The following is a 13,906-nucleotide window of genomic DNA, read 5'->3' as shown; positions in this document are numbered from 1 at the left end:
CACTCTCCCATCTACCCTGGTTGCGGATTGGGTTAACCTGCTGACTTGGGTCAAGGTCAGTCAAATCATTGGATCAATTGTGTGTTCAGGCCCTTCTCCCCTTCTCCGAACACTGGGCATGACCCCTGTGCGGCACCCCTCGTGCCCACTCCCCCATCTTTGAGGGAGACCCCGTGGAGCATAAACAACCACAGTTCAGTGTGCTGACCTCCTATTTTCTCATAAACCCATTTTTTTAGATTGTAGATTCATAAAATCTTATCTGGAAGGAATCTCAGCATTCATCCTCACGATGTAATAGCTATCGTTTGTTAGGAGCTGTGTTCTAAGCTGTCACAACTAGGAATTGATCTTCACAAACCCTGTTTACTAATTGGGAAAATAGACCAATAGACGGTGAAGGTCCGCGGTCAAGATCATTTAGCTACTATAAGTGAAGTTGTCAAAATTCCAATCCAGGCTTGTCAGGCTAGGGTTTGTGCCCTTATCTGCAGTCCTCTTGGAGAATGTGACAAAAAGCTATAGAGTCCTGGGGAAGGGGACTTTCAAACACAAGTTTGCATATGATTTAACCTGGAGGGGGATCCTTGCCTCCATGAAACCCATCCATTAATCCCCAGGATTAGTTCAACTCATTCATTTTTCTGAGTGTGGGAACTGAAGTCCAGAGAGAGGAAGTGAGCATCCCAGCGTCACCCAGCTAGGGAGGGTGAGGACTAGACCCCAGGACCCAGCCTCCTCTCATGTCTGCGCAGGAAGTAGGAGGTAGTGAGGCATCCAGCCTGGCTGGGGCTGTGGGGCTGAGGCTGGACCTTAGGGGTCAGGTCAGGAGTTTCCAGCCGAAGGGGAAAGGGGTGTCACTACTTTGAGAGGAGAACAAGATGCGAATGGTTGGGACCGTCATGTCCCTGACGCCTGACACCCCTGCCCCCAACCAGCTGCCCGCCCGGATGCCTTGGCCACCAGGAACACGGTGCCAAAGAAGGCTGGAGCTTGGGGCAGACGAGCCCCATATCCTCCGTCTTCAAGCCCCCAGTCTTGCCAGCAGGGCACTGATGGCACTTATTTCCTCATCCTAACTCCAGCTCGGGTTAAGGGAGGAGGAGGGGGGTCTTCCCCCACCCCAAGCTGTCTCTGGCCTGCAGTTGTGGGGGAGGGGCTCCAGTTGTGGAAAGTTGGCAGAGGCAGCCGGCAGCAGCCGGAGAGTGGAAAAAATGATATCAAACCCGGAAAAATGCAAGCCGGATGGAGGGCCTGAGCCGGCCCTGGGAGGTGAGAGGGAGGGAGGGAGGGAGGGGGGCCCCACAGGCTGAGAAAGGAAGAGGGGCCAGGGGGAGAGCACAGGAGCTGGTTTTGAGAACACTGAGGGTAATCGCTGTCATTTCTTCCTTTCTTCATCCACAAATATTTATTGAGGGCCTACTAAGTGCGGGGCACAGTGCCAGGCTCTGGGGAGGTAGAGGCAAACCGAAGCAGTAGGATGCTGCTCCCTGGAGCCCCCATCTGGTGGGGAAAGCAAGCTAGAACACAAGTAAGTGAATAAAATGGTTACAAACGGATAAGGGACTAATGAGGGTGTTCGTGGAAGGCCCTGAGGATAATCCAGTGCAATCCTGCCAATTTACAGATGGGGAAACTGAGAACCGGAGAGAGGGGGCGGGCTTACCCCAGGCTACTCAGAGTGTGGAAGAAGTCATTGAGACCAGGATTAGGGATGGAAGGGGAGGAAAGGAAGGGAGGGAGGGAGGGAGGGAGGGAGGGAGCAAGGGAGGGAGGGAGGGAGGAAGAGTAGACCAGGGTCAGGGGGAAAAGTATGCAGCCAACATGGCAGCTCAGTGGTTGAGGTGGGTCATGGGTCCTGAACCAGAGGGTCTGTGTTCAATCCTCTATCTCTCTGTTTCTCAGTTTCCCCATCTATAAAATAGGATTCATGACAGTTCCCTCCTCAGGACTGATGTGAGGATTCAATGACCTGAGATGTGCAAATTTCTTGGGGCGCCTGGGAGGCTCAGTTGGTTAAGCGTCCAACCTCAGCTCAGGTCATGATCTCACAGTCCGTGAGTTCAAGCCCTGCGTCGGGCTCTGTGCTGACATCTCGGAGCCTGGAGCCTGCTTCCGATATTGTGTCTCCCTCTCCCCCTCACTCTCTGTCTCTTTCTCTCAAAAATAAATAAATAAATAAATAAATAAATAATAAACATTAAAAAAAATTTTTTAAACAAAAAAAGATAAAAAACATTTAAAAAATTTTATTAAAAATGTTTTTGTTTTATTCTATATTTGAGAGAGAAAGAGAGAGACAGAGCGTGAGCAGGGGAGGGGCAGAGAGATGGAGACAGAACCCGAAACAGGCTCCAGGCTCCATGCTGTCAGCACAGAGCCTGACACGGGGCTCGAACTCACGAACCGCGAGATCATGACCCGAGCTGAAGTCGGACGCTTAACCACCCAGACGCCCCTTAAAAAATTTTTTTTAAAGATGTGTAAATTTCTTAAAACAGTCCCTGTGTCAAGGAAGATTCAGTGACTGTTGGTTCCCACTAGCATATCTTAAGACCTTGGGGAAACCAGGGCTTGTTTTTTTTTTTTTTTTAATCTTCTTTAAATGTTTATCTATTTGGGGAGAGAGAGATTGCGAGCGGGGAAGGAGCAGAGAAAGAAAGAGAGAGAATCCCAAGCAGGCTCCGTGCTGTCAGTGCAGAGCCCGATGCAGGGCTCGAACTCAGGAACCGTGAGATCATGACCTGAGCCGAAATCAAGAGTCAGTCACCTAACAGACTGAGCTACTCAGGCGCCCTGACCAGGGCTGGTTCAGGGTGGGATACTCTGGGACTGTAAAGATTTGCTTGGGAGTCTTTGCCCTGCTGTGACACTGGAGGACTTTAGGAAGATCTCTTCCCCTCTTGGGCTTCAGGTCTCCCATCTGTAAAATAAAGAGATTGAATGTGAACTTGTATCATATATTCATGTGCGAACCCATTTACTGTCTGCCCACCCCCCGGGGAATAAATGCCCCATGAGGTTAGGGCCCCCAGTACTTCTCTTTCCCCAGCCACCTACAACAGTGCCTGGCTCATAATAGGTGATCAATAAATACCTGTTGAATGAAGTGATTAATGGATCTGCAAAATGGCCCTTCCAATCCTGACCCCTCCAACTCTAGGAGTCTGTGAATAAAGCATAGCTGGGAAAGCATGTGACAAAACCACAGTACTCCTCCCAGGGACATGACCTGTGATAGTTTAGAAAAGTCTTTCTCACCCACTAAAAAAAAAAAAAGCTAACTTTGTTTTAGCTCTTTCTGTGTGCTAGGCCCCATGTTATATGCTTGATACACATTTTCTTATCTAATTATCACCACACCCATCTACTTAATAAGTACCATTTAACAGATGAGCAGACTTAGCAGAGTGAGGCTAAGAAAACCTAAGAAATTTGTCCAAGGAAGTGTAGTCAGGATTTGCACTCAGGTCAGGTAGGAACTGCTTTCTTTATTGTATAGTTGGGGAAACCGAGGCCCAGAGAAAGGAGACAAATTGTCCAAAGGCATGTAATAATAATAACAAGCAACTACATCACTCTTACTATGTATCAGGCACTGTTCTAAGTACTTTCCGTATATTCAGTCCTCAACACCGGTCATATTATCACCCATGCCAGTTTGCAGATAGAGACACTGTATCGCAGAAGGAAAGGTTCACTGCCCTGCCAGGTTTGCACAATTTGCAAATAGCAGAGCTAAGATTCGAACCAGGGACGTGTGGTCCTGTGGTTTGTTAAGGGCTTGCCTCTGTTACACCATCTGTCAGTATGGCAAGTCCGGAGCAGGCTGGTGTAAATGAAGGGGCACCAGCACCCTGCTTCCCGGACTGGGGGTGGGGGGTGGGGGTGGGGGGCAGAAAACAAAAGCACATTGAGTGTATTCTAAGCCGCCAGCTGGGACTTTCCACCTTGAAGGGAGAGTACTGTTATGGAAAAAATGATAAAGCACTGGAAAGATGAATGTCTCCCAAAGGGCCCCAAGTCTCTTCACAGTCCCCCCCCCACCCCCCCACCAGCCTCCTTAGTAGGAGACGGCCACAAACTGTGCCAGCCTGATCCAGATGAGACGAAGGCCACCTGGAACTTGACACACCCCAGCCAGGCTCCCTGAATACTGAGGATCACTGGCCTCGATGGAAAGTTACAATTTCTCAGCCAAGGGCACAAAGCTTCCACTCAGGGAGCCCCCCTCCTGAGTTATCAGGTTCAGGCTGAAACTGCCTGTCCCCAGATGGTGGGAAATTCCCGTCCCCTAGGGGCTAGGGGCGGCTGAAGCCTCCCTTTACTCAGCAAACTTGGACAAGGGTGTGTGTTCTGAAGGAGGGCAAGGAGGGTAAAGAGCGTCACAGCTGTCTGCTTCATAAAGACCAAGAATCTCTCAGTTCTGCCACGACCGTAAAACCTTAGGCAAATCAAAACATACAGAGTGAAGGCGTTAGGGTAAAATTCTCTATGTGGTTGTCTCTGACTCAAGAATATTGGAATATTCTAGTACCTTAGCTTGAAAAAATACACAAGTTCAGTTTCAATTTCAGCAGCGTTCCCTTCTGTTCGGATCAGGGTTCAGTTAAAAATAATGCTGATGATGGGAATGGGAGCTCTGGGTTCAGCAATGTGTGCAATTTTCTCCAGTTCCATCTGGTTCAAGTTCAAGGCTAGGATAGGTCACCGTTCCGGTTTCTAGGCTGCATAAGGAACCACCCCAAAGCTTAGTGGCATAAAAACAAGCATTTTATTATGCTTCTAGATTTTGTGAGTCAGGAATTCAGGCAGGGCAGAGTGGATACAACTCCTCTCTAGGGCCTCGGCTGGGAAACTTGAAGACTCGAGTGACTGGAATCATCTCATGAGTCTGGAGGTTGAAGCTGGCAATGTAGGGATCTCACTTACACGTGGCCTGGTGTCTTTATTTCCTGTTCTTACTGTAATGAGTTACCACAAACATAGGGGCTTAAAACAGCGCAAATCTGTTATCTCGCAGTTCTGTATAGAAGTCCGACGTGGGTCTCACTGGGCTAAAATCAAGGTGTCAGCAAAGCTGAATTCTTTTCTGGAGGCTCTAGAGGAGAATCTGTTTCCGGCCTTTCCCAGCTTCTAGGGGCCAGGTGCTTCCCTCGGCTCATGACCCCTGCCTGCCTCCATCGTCAAAGCCAACAACATCAGGCCAAGTCCATCTCATGCCTCCATCCCTCTGGTTCTCCCTCTTTTGCCTCCCTCTCCACCCCTGTGATTACGTGCAGCACACCGGATAATCCAGGATAACTTCCCCGTTTTCAAGTCAGCAGATTAGCAAACAATGCCGTCTGTGACCTTAATTCCACGTTGCCATGTAACGTAACATATTCACAGGTTCCAGGGATTGGGACGTGGACATTTTGGGGAACTGTTTTTCTGCCTACCACAGCAGGGTAGGATGAAGGGTGTGGGAAAGTGGTGACTGGGTCTTCACTTTCCCCCCAACACACACACACACACACACACACACACACACACACACACACAGACACTCAGTCTTGTTCTAATGAATAGAGAAAACCCTAAACTGAAGGGCTTCCCTCCTAGTGGAATGTCAGAGGCACTGGAACACTGTTCCTAGAATCTGACCTTGCCTGCCTTCCTCATGTTCCTGTTTCTCTCCAGGAACACCAGCTTCTTCAGAGCTCCACTGGGCAAATATCCACCCACCTTTCAGAAAACCTTACTCCTTACCCACAGATGTAGGTCTTGCTTCCGGATCACCCCTCTCCCCCAGCAGTAATGCATCCTCAGAAGTGGGTTATGGGGACTGGATCAAGACCCCCAGCTGCTCCAGCCGGGCAGTCAAGGGTGCTAGAGCTCTTCTGGTCTTACAGAACAGCCTAGAGAACAGCCCACGCCAAACCCAGTGTTCTTTGAGAAATCTGCCCACCTATGTGAATGAGGATAGATGCCTTGTAGACAGCCAATTGTCTAGGAAGCGATCATTGAATCTTACATACCCACATGTGCGTTAATTCTAAACCCCAAACCCAGGGGTCACTAACAGATGCTCATAGAGTCAGATAGGTAACATAAATCATGAAGTAGACTGAATGGAGGACATTAGGGAGCACCAAGGTCTGCAGCCAACTGGAAGCACCTGCCTTGCGTACGGGGAGCAACAGATCAGAGCTGCCTATTACTGCTGTTAGGAAATGAATCCAGTGTTGCCTGAATTTAGGTTTTTCCAAGAAAGCCAGCAAGGCAGATATTTATGTGAAGTATCCCAATTCTTGTTTTTTTTTTTTTTTCAACAAATGGTGTTGACTATTTATTTTTGAGAGAGAGACACACAGAGTGCAAGCAGGGGAGGGGCAGAGAGAGAGGGAGACACAGAATCCGAAGCAGGCTCCAGGCTCTGAGCTGTCAGCACAGAGCTCAACGCAGGGCTCGAACTCACGAACTGTGAGATCGTGACCTGAGCCAAAGTGGATCGCTTAACCGACTGAACCACCCAGGCGCCCCAAAGTATACGAATTCTTAAATACTAGTTGCTAATTTTTATTTTTATTTTTTTAAATGCTTATTTATTTTGAGAGGGGGAGAGAGAGAGAGAGAGAGAGAGAGGGAAGGAGGGAGAGAACGAGCAGGGGAGGGGCAGAGAGAAAAGGAGAGAGAGAATCCCAAACAGGCTTCATGCCATCAGCACAGATCCCGTCAACACAGAGCTGGACGCGGGGCTCGATCGCACAAACCTCTATATCATAACCTGAGCCGAAATCAAGAGGTGGACTCTTAACCAACTGAGCCACCCAGATGCCCTTGCTAATTTTAATTTTTAAAAACCCAGGGGGAGAGGGGAAAGTGGGTGATGGGCATTGAGGAGGGCACCTGTTGGGATGAGCACCGGGTGTTGTATGGAAACCAATTTGACAATAAATTATATTGAATCAATAAATCAATAAATCAATAAATAATAAAAAGCCTGGACAAGATAAGCAAAACATGTCCAACCAAATTCAGACCAGAGGCCGACAGTTTGTAACCTCTGGTCTGAACCCAAACAGTGACAGAAGAATGTACTCTCAGCCATTCCCCCATCTGCAAGGTCAACCCTCAGACCATGAAGTTAGTACTTAATTATAAGGAACAGCTTGTCCCTTTTGTTCAACTCCTCCCCTCCCCTTTCCAAAAGTGCCTCTTCAAACCTACTGGGATACCAAAGGTGCCCAGTGCCAAGTAGTATATTTTTTAAATTGAACTTTGAATTACAAAAAGAATACATGTTAATTAGAAGAATAGATCAAAACAACAGAAAAATATATGGTAAAAAGTAAAGATGCGTTTATTTGTTAAGCTGCCCTCAGCTACACATGATAGAAATCCTTATAAGGATATTTTCTAACAAGGTGTCCAGAGGCCCTAAAAATGCCAGGTCACTGGGTCTGCATCTCCATAATTCTCTCGGCGTTTCCTTCATGGTTGCAATATGGCTGCAACAACCCCAAGCATCACATCTTCACCCCAGTATCTCAAGCAAGAATGGAAAGGGAAAGGTCAGAAAGAGGTTTTCTTTTTACCAAAGAGGAAACTGTTCTCCCAGCAGTTTCCCTTCATATCTCACTGGCCAAACTGGGTCTCATGACCAGATGCAAGGTGGGCTGAGAAAGCCAACTATCTGGCAAAAAGGAAAGAGATTGCCACACCTGGCTCGGGCCAATCATGATTCATCCCTATGCTACCCTAACAAGATGGTTTTTGCAAGCAAAGGATAAGTGGGGAGGGTCATTGGATAGGCAACTTTAGGATTTGCTACAGAATTCCTTTCTTCTCCCCCGGTACTACTCCTTTCCCCGGGGGTTCCCACCATTAGCAGCAGTTTGGGGTGTATCCTTGCAGATTTTTCGGTACATACATGCAGACATTTGGTCATTTTTCTTCTCTTCCACATTGTCAGAGTTGCAATTTTACTCTGTTGTTCTCTTTTCCATGGGATCTAAAATCCTGATTGCTCAGAACCAGAGATTGGTTTAAAGATGGACCTACAACCCAGCTATGGTCAATAAGACACGAGGGAGATTTTACTGGAGGGTTCTAGATAAAAGTTTCTTTGCTCTTAAAAAAGAGCTGGGAGGGGCGCCTGGGTGGCTCAGTTGGTTGAGCCTCCGACTTCAGCTCAGGTCACAATCTCACGGTCCGTGAGTTTGAGCCCCGCGTCGGGCTCTGGGCTGATGGCTCAGAGCCTGGAGCCTGCTTCCGATTCTGTGTCTCCCTCTCTCTCTGCCCCTCCCCCATTCATGCTCTGTCTCTCTCTGTCTCAAAAATAAATAAACGTTAAAAAAAAAATTAAAAAAAAAAAGAGCTGGGAGGGGCGCCTGGGTGGCTCAGTTGGCTAAGCGTCTGACTTTTGATTTCAGCTCAGGTCATGATCTCATGATTCGTGAGTTCGACCCTGGAGTCCGGCTCCACACCGACAGTGCGGAACCTGCTTGGGATTCTCTCTCTCCTTCTTTCTCTCTGCCCTTCTCCCGCTCATGCCCTCTGTTTATCTCAAAATAAATAAATTTTTCTTAAAAAGGGCTTGTAGATAAACAAACTGAGCTGCAGCAGGAGGAGACCATCCTTTCTCTTCTGCTGGTCATTGAAATGTATGAATGTGATGCTGGAACTGTAGTCAGCATTTTGCAGCTCAGACAAGATCTAATCAGAGGGTGGCAAGGTAGAAAGATGGGAAGTACCCAAGTCCTTGATGAGGAAGTCGGGTCACTGAATTAGCCATCCCAGAAGTATTCCACCTCTGGACTTATTGTTACGTAAAAGAATATGTCTTCAATGCTGAAGCAAATTATCTTGGAGACTTCTGCACCAAAGTCAAAATCACCCATTTGATACACATACATAGATTCGTTTGCTGTTTTTCACATAAATGGAATCAGTTATATGCATTGGCACGGAGTTCATTTGCAAGGAATGAAACCCAAAATAGCAGTAATGGAAATAAGACAGGAGTCTATTTCTCCTTCATGTAAAAGAAGTCCAGAAGTAGGCAGTCCAAGGCTGGCATAGCATTCTACAGAACAGGGACCTTGACTCCTTCTATCTTGTAGTCACCATCCTAAGTACAGTATTCTGTTCAAGCTATAAACAGTCCCATCCACATTTCAGCCAGCAGGAAGTGGGAAGGAGCCAAAAAAAAAAAAAAGGGCACAGCCTCTCAGAATATGCACACATTACTTCTGATTATATCTCATCGGCCAGTACTTAGTCACATCTTGATTGCAAAGGAGTCTAAGAAATGTACTTTACTCTGTGTCAGCTCAAAATAAGGAATTCCATATTTAAAGAAGGGGAGTATGGACATCGAGAGGTGACAAGCAATCCCTGCTGTGAAATGTACATATTAGATATAATTTGCTTTTTTCACTTAATGTACTCTGGCTTTTCATCAATGCCAGTACACATAAATTTACCTCATTATTTTGAGGTCTTTTTGTTATTCTTTTTCTAGCTTCTTAAAATAGGAACTTATATCATTTGTTTAAAAACGTTCTTATTTTCTAGTACGAGCACTTAAAGCGATTTTAAAAGGGATGCAACTCTTAATCTTGGGATTGTGAGTTCGAGCCCCGCATTGGGTGTAGAGATTACTTAAAAATAAAACCTTTAAAAATAAAAAAATAAAGCTATTTTAGAAAAAAACTACATAATTTATATAAAGCTATAAATTTCCCTCTACGCACTGCTCTAGATGCAGCCCAGAAATTTTAGCGTGCTGTTTCCATGATCACTCAGTTCAAAATATATTCTAATTTCCCCTGTGATTTCTTCTTCCCACAGGTGATTCAAAGGCATGTGGTTTAATTTCCAAGTACTGAGGGGGGCAGTTCTACATATCTTTTTTGTTACTGATTTCTAATTTAATTCGACTGCAAACTTGAAACTTGTTCTATAGCACAACATCTGGTCTACCGCAATTCATGTTCCATTGTGCACTTGAAAATACTATTCATTCCATGCTACTATTGAATACTGTTCAATGTCATGATTGGGTGGGGTGCTCTAAAATGTCAGTTAGGTCAAGGTAATTACTAATGCTGTTCAAGTGTTCCACACACTCACTGATTTTATCCCTATCACTTCACCAGTTGCTGAGAAAGCAATGCCGGAACCTCCAATTATAATTGTGTTGTGTCAATTCTTTCTGTCTATTTGTTTGTTTTCACCTTGTTCTTTTTTCATGGGTGCCAGATATTCCACAATATGGATGTACATAGTTCACCCACTGAAGGACATTAGTTTACTGTAAATGTTCCGCCCTTACAAACAGGATGGCAGTGAATATTTTTGCACATATAGGAGAAATCACCAAATGCAAATTTACTAGGTCAAAGAACATGCACCTTTTACATTTTGACAGGCACTACCAAATTGCATTCCAAAAGGACTGCTTTTTTTTATATTCAGACCAACAGTGCCCAATTCCCCATACCATGACCCACATTAGGTATTACTGGTTTTCTCTCGTTTCACATTTTCTTGGGGCCAGGATGAGGAAAGTTTGGAAACAAAGATGCCTCATTACTTACTTTGCATTTCCTTAATTATAACCAAGTTGAGCAGTATTCCTCTTGGTGATTGTGCCCCTTAGCTGCCCAAAACCCCAGTGAAGCTTTGAAATTACAGCTTGTAAGGGCTGGATTAAAAATCTCAGCCAGAGCTATTCTGTTCTTTATTATCTGCCTGAGGCAGAGGGATGTTCTTTCTTCCAGTTACCAGAGCCTTGGTTAGAAGAGGAAGTCTGGAATCAGCCAGATCTGGGTTTGAATCCCTCTGGCTCAGCCATATGACATCTGTGACCTTGGACAAGTTACTTAGCTTCTCTGAACCTTTGGACCCTCGACTTTACAAAGGGGGTGACAGCACCTTGCACAGGTGTTGTATGGATTAGAAATCGGATACATAGGGGCATCTGGGTGGCTGAGCGTCCGACTTCAGCTCAGGTCATGATACCACGGTTCAAGCCCCACATCGGGCTCGCTGCTGTCAGCGCAGAGCCCGCTTCAGATCCTCTGTCCCTCTCGCTCTCTGCCCCTCCCCCACTTGTACTCTCCTAACAATAAATAAAACATAAAAAGAAAAGAAAAGAAAAGAAAAGAAATCGGATACGTAAAGCATGTAATACAGCATCTGGCCTCTAGTAGGCTCTAATAACAATTAATTTAAAAAAATAGGTGTTCGTTGAACACTTGCCATGTGCAGAGTGCTCAGCAGTAAGAGACAACACCATTTACAGATGGGGAAAACTGAGGCCCCAGGACGTGTCTTGTCCAAAGTCACACAGTTTAGTAACCAGCTAAGCCAATGAATAAATCAAGAATGTCCGACTCCTGGAGTGCCTGGCTGGCTCAGTTGGTGGAGCGTGCAACTCTTGATCTCAGGGTTGTGAGTTCTAGCCCTACATTGGGTGTAGGGATTTCTTAAAAATAAAATCTTAAAAAAAAAAAGTCTGACTCTCAAGCCTGCTTCCCAAGGTAGCTAGCTCATTTCACAGATTAAGAAACTGAGGCCCAGGAAGATAAAATGACATACAAAATTAAAGGGTCCCAGAGCGGCAACCAGTTGACCAAGTAAGTATTTCCCCTCCTTCTGGGTCCTGGTGAGCAGCTGGAGAAGAGGCTAGAGAGAGTGGAGGCAGGGACGGCTACCCAGCAGAGGAGTCAAGGGCATGGAAAATGTCTCTTTCAGCCAATTTTCCTGAGGAACCCTGGCTGGGGCTCAGGGCTGGGAATAGAAAGTGTGCAGGGAGGAGGCAGCAGCCGCGTCCATCCGTCCATCCGGAGAAGCTGTTTGCAAAGTCCTGCTGAGAGAGACAAGTGGACTGGGGGCGGGGGGAGAGGAGCAGATCCCGGGGGCCAAGGGTCTGGCCTCCGCCCAGGGCCTAGTCTCCTGGGAGAGGGGGAGCAGGCGTCCCCTGAGCTCTCTGCTTCCTCCTTGGGCTCCCCTGCTCTGCCAGCTCCTGCTGTGCCCTCCCCACTAGTCTGGGCATCAGTCATCCCGGAATTGAGACGCTGGCAAGTCTGACTCTCTAGGGATTATGCACAGCCTAGTCCGAAGGTGCAGTGACCAGGAAGGACGGATCCTTCTCTCAGAGATCTTGACGAGGGCTTGGCTTGATCCTTCGCTACTCAGTGCCTATAATGCCACTATCAGAGACACAACAGAGGCTCGCGCTCAGCCAGTATGCAGAGTTATGGCCACCCCAGTGGTCAAAATACTTAGATATTTGCCTACTTGTTAACAACCCCTGTCCCGAGTGCCCTCCAGGTACCCCTCAAGCATACTGGCCACTCTGGACCCTCCTCTGGGACTTACAGCTACTAAAGGGATAACCCCTGCCACTGCAGGGCAGTCCAGGCCTGTGTGGACCGGTCCGTGAGCGATGGCCAGTCATAACAGTTGTTAATACTTTTCCGATCATTCCTGGAAACTACCCTTTGGCTTAAAACTTTGTCTCCTATTTAAAGGCAAACTGATAGGAATCTAGAGTGAAAAGGGCCTTGTGCAACGTCTTCATTTTCCGGATGTGGAGAAAGGCCCAGAGAGAAGCAAAGACTTGCCCAAGGTTACACAGCGGGTGAGGATAAGAGAAGGCGTGACAAGGCAGGTCCCTGACTCCTGACGCCATCTTTGGGTGTCAGTTTCTCTGGCCCCCACAAACACTGAACTTCAGTGGGTGATGGAAGGAGGTGACGGCAAGGGACCTGTGTCGAGGCGGGACTGATAGCCAGTCCATTGGCTCTTGGACCTTGTAATCATAGTCATGGCAACAGTCTCCTCGGTCACTATCTCCACAGAGATAGTCGTCAAGGCAACCACCACCTAGGGCCCCAACTTCCTGACACCAAGAGCCTTAAGATAAACCAGAAGCAAGTCTTTTCCATTGCACTGACCCAGATCGGAGCTCCGAGTAGGAAAGAGACTTGCCTGACATCACACAGCAAGTTGAGGGTGAAGGCTCTCACAGCCACTCCGTCCTTTGGCTGACACCCCCACCCTTGACCCATTTTTCTGCCTGCCTTGGTGCTTCCCACATTCCTCCAGCCCTCAGTCAGGGTCTCCTTCCCACGGCATCTCACCCTTGGCTGCCTGTCAGCCAGATCACCCTCCTGGGAACAGGCTGACATGAGCTCAGTGTAGGACTCCTCACAGGGGTTTTCATCATTCGCTGGGGTTCCCTGGGGGCCAAAACGTCTTCGACACCCTTTGCCCCCCAAAGAAAGTGATCTCTCCACTGGAGGAACTTCAGGCACTCTTAGCTCAGAATTGAGAAGCTCTTTGGGGGGCGGTCAGGCCTGTTCTCTGTGTAACACCAGAGTTGCTGCCCCATCGTGGAAAGGGCTCTGGGCTGGGAGGACAGTGGCTCATATTTCTAGCACAGTCCTGAATCTGATCCCCTGTTGCTTTTCCCAAGTCCCTTCTTCTCTCTGGGACCCTGTATCCCCACCAGAGAGACGGGCACGAGAATACTGGCCTTCTTCAGCACCACCACCGCCCGAAGGCTGCTGGAGACCAGATGCAATCCAGCATTTTAGTGTTACCAGAGAATGATGTGGTTCAAAGACCTGGCCTCCCTTCCGGGCTTCTCCTTTTAGAAGAATGGAATCTCAGGATTGGAAGGACGGTCCTGGCACAGGCAAGAGCAGGAACCAAAACAGACAGGCTGAAAGAATCTGGAGACCCAAGAGTAGTTAATATGTTGAAGTGTAGGTATGATGCTGGGGGCGAAGAGAGAATAGGCCAGAAGGAGAGGCCAGAGGTGAGTGAAAACAATCGATCGGCAGTTCTAGGGGGAAGACATCGCCTCAGGGACTCCCGCCTGGGTCTGACCCTTGTACTCCCGGGCGCC

This window comes from Acinonyx jubatus, chromosome A3, assembly GCF_027475565.1.
Source record: "Acinonyx jubatus isolate Ajub_Pintada_27869175 chromosome A3, VMU_Ajub_asm_v1.0, whole genome shotgun sequence".
NCBI lineage: Eukaryota > Metazoa > Chordata > Mammalia > Carnivora > Felidae > Acinonyx > Acinonyx jubatus.
Note: the sequence above shows the minus strand (reverse complement) of the source record.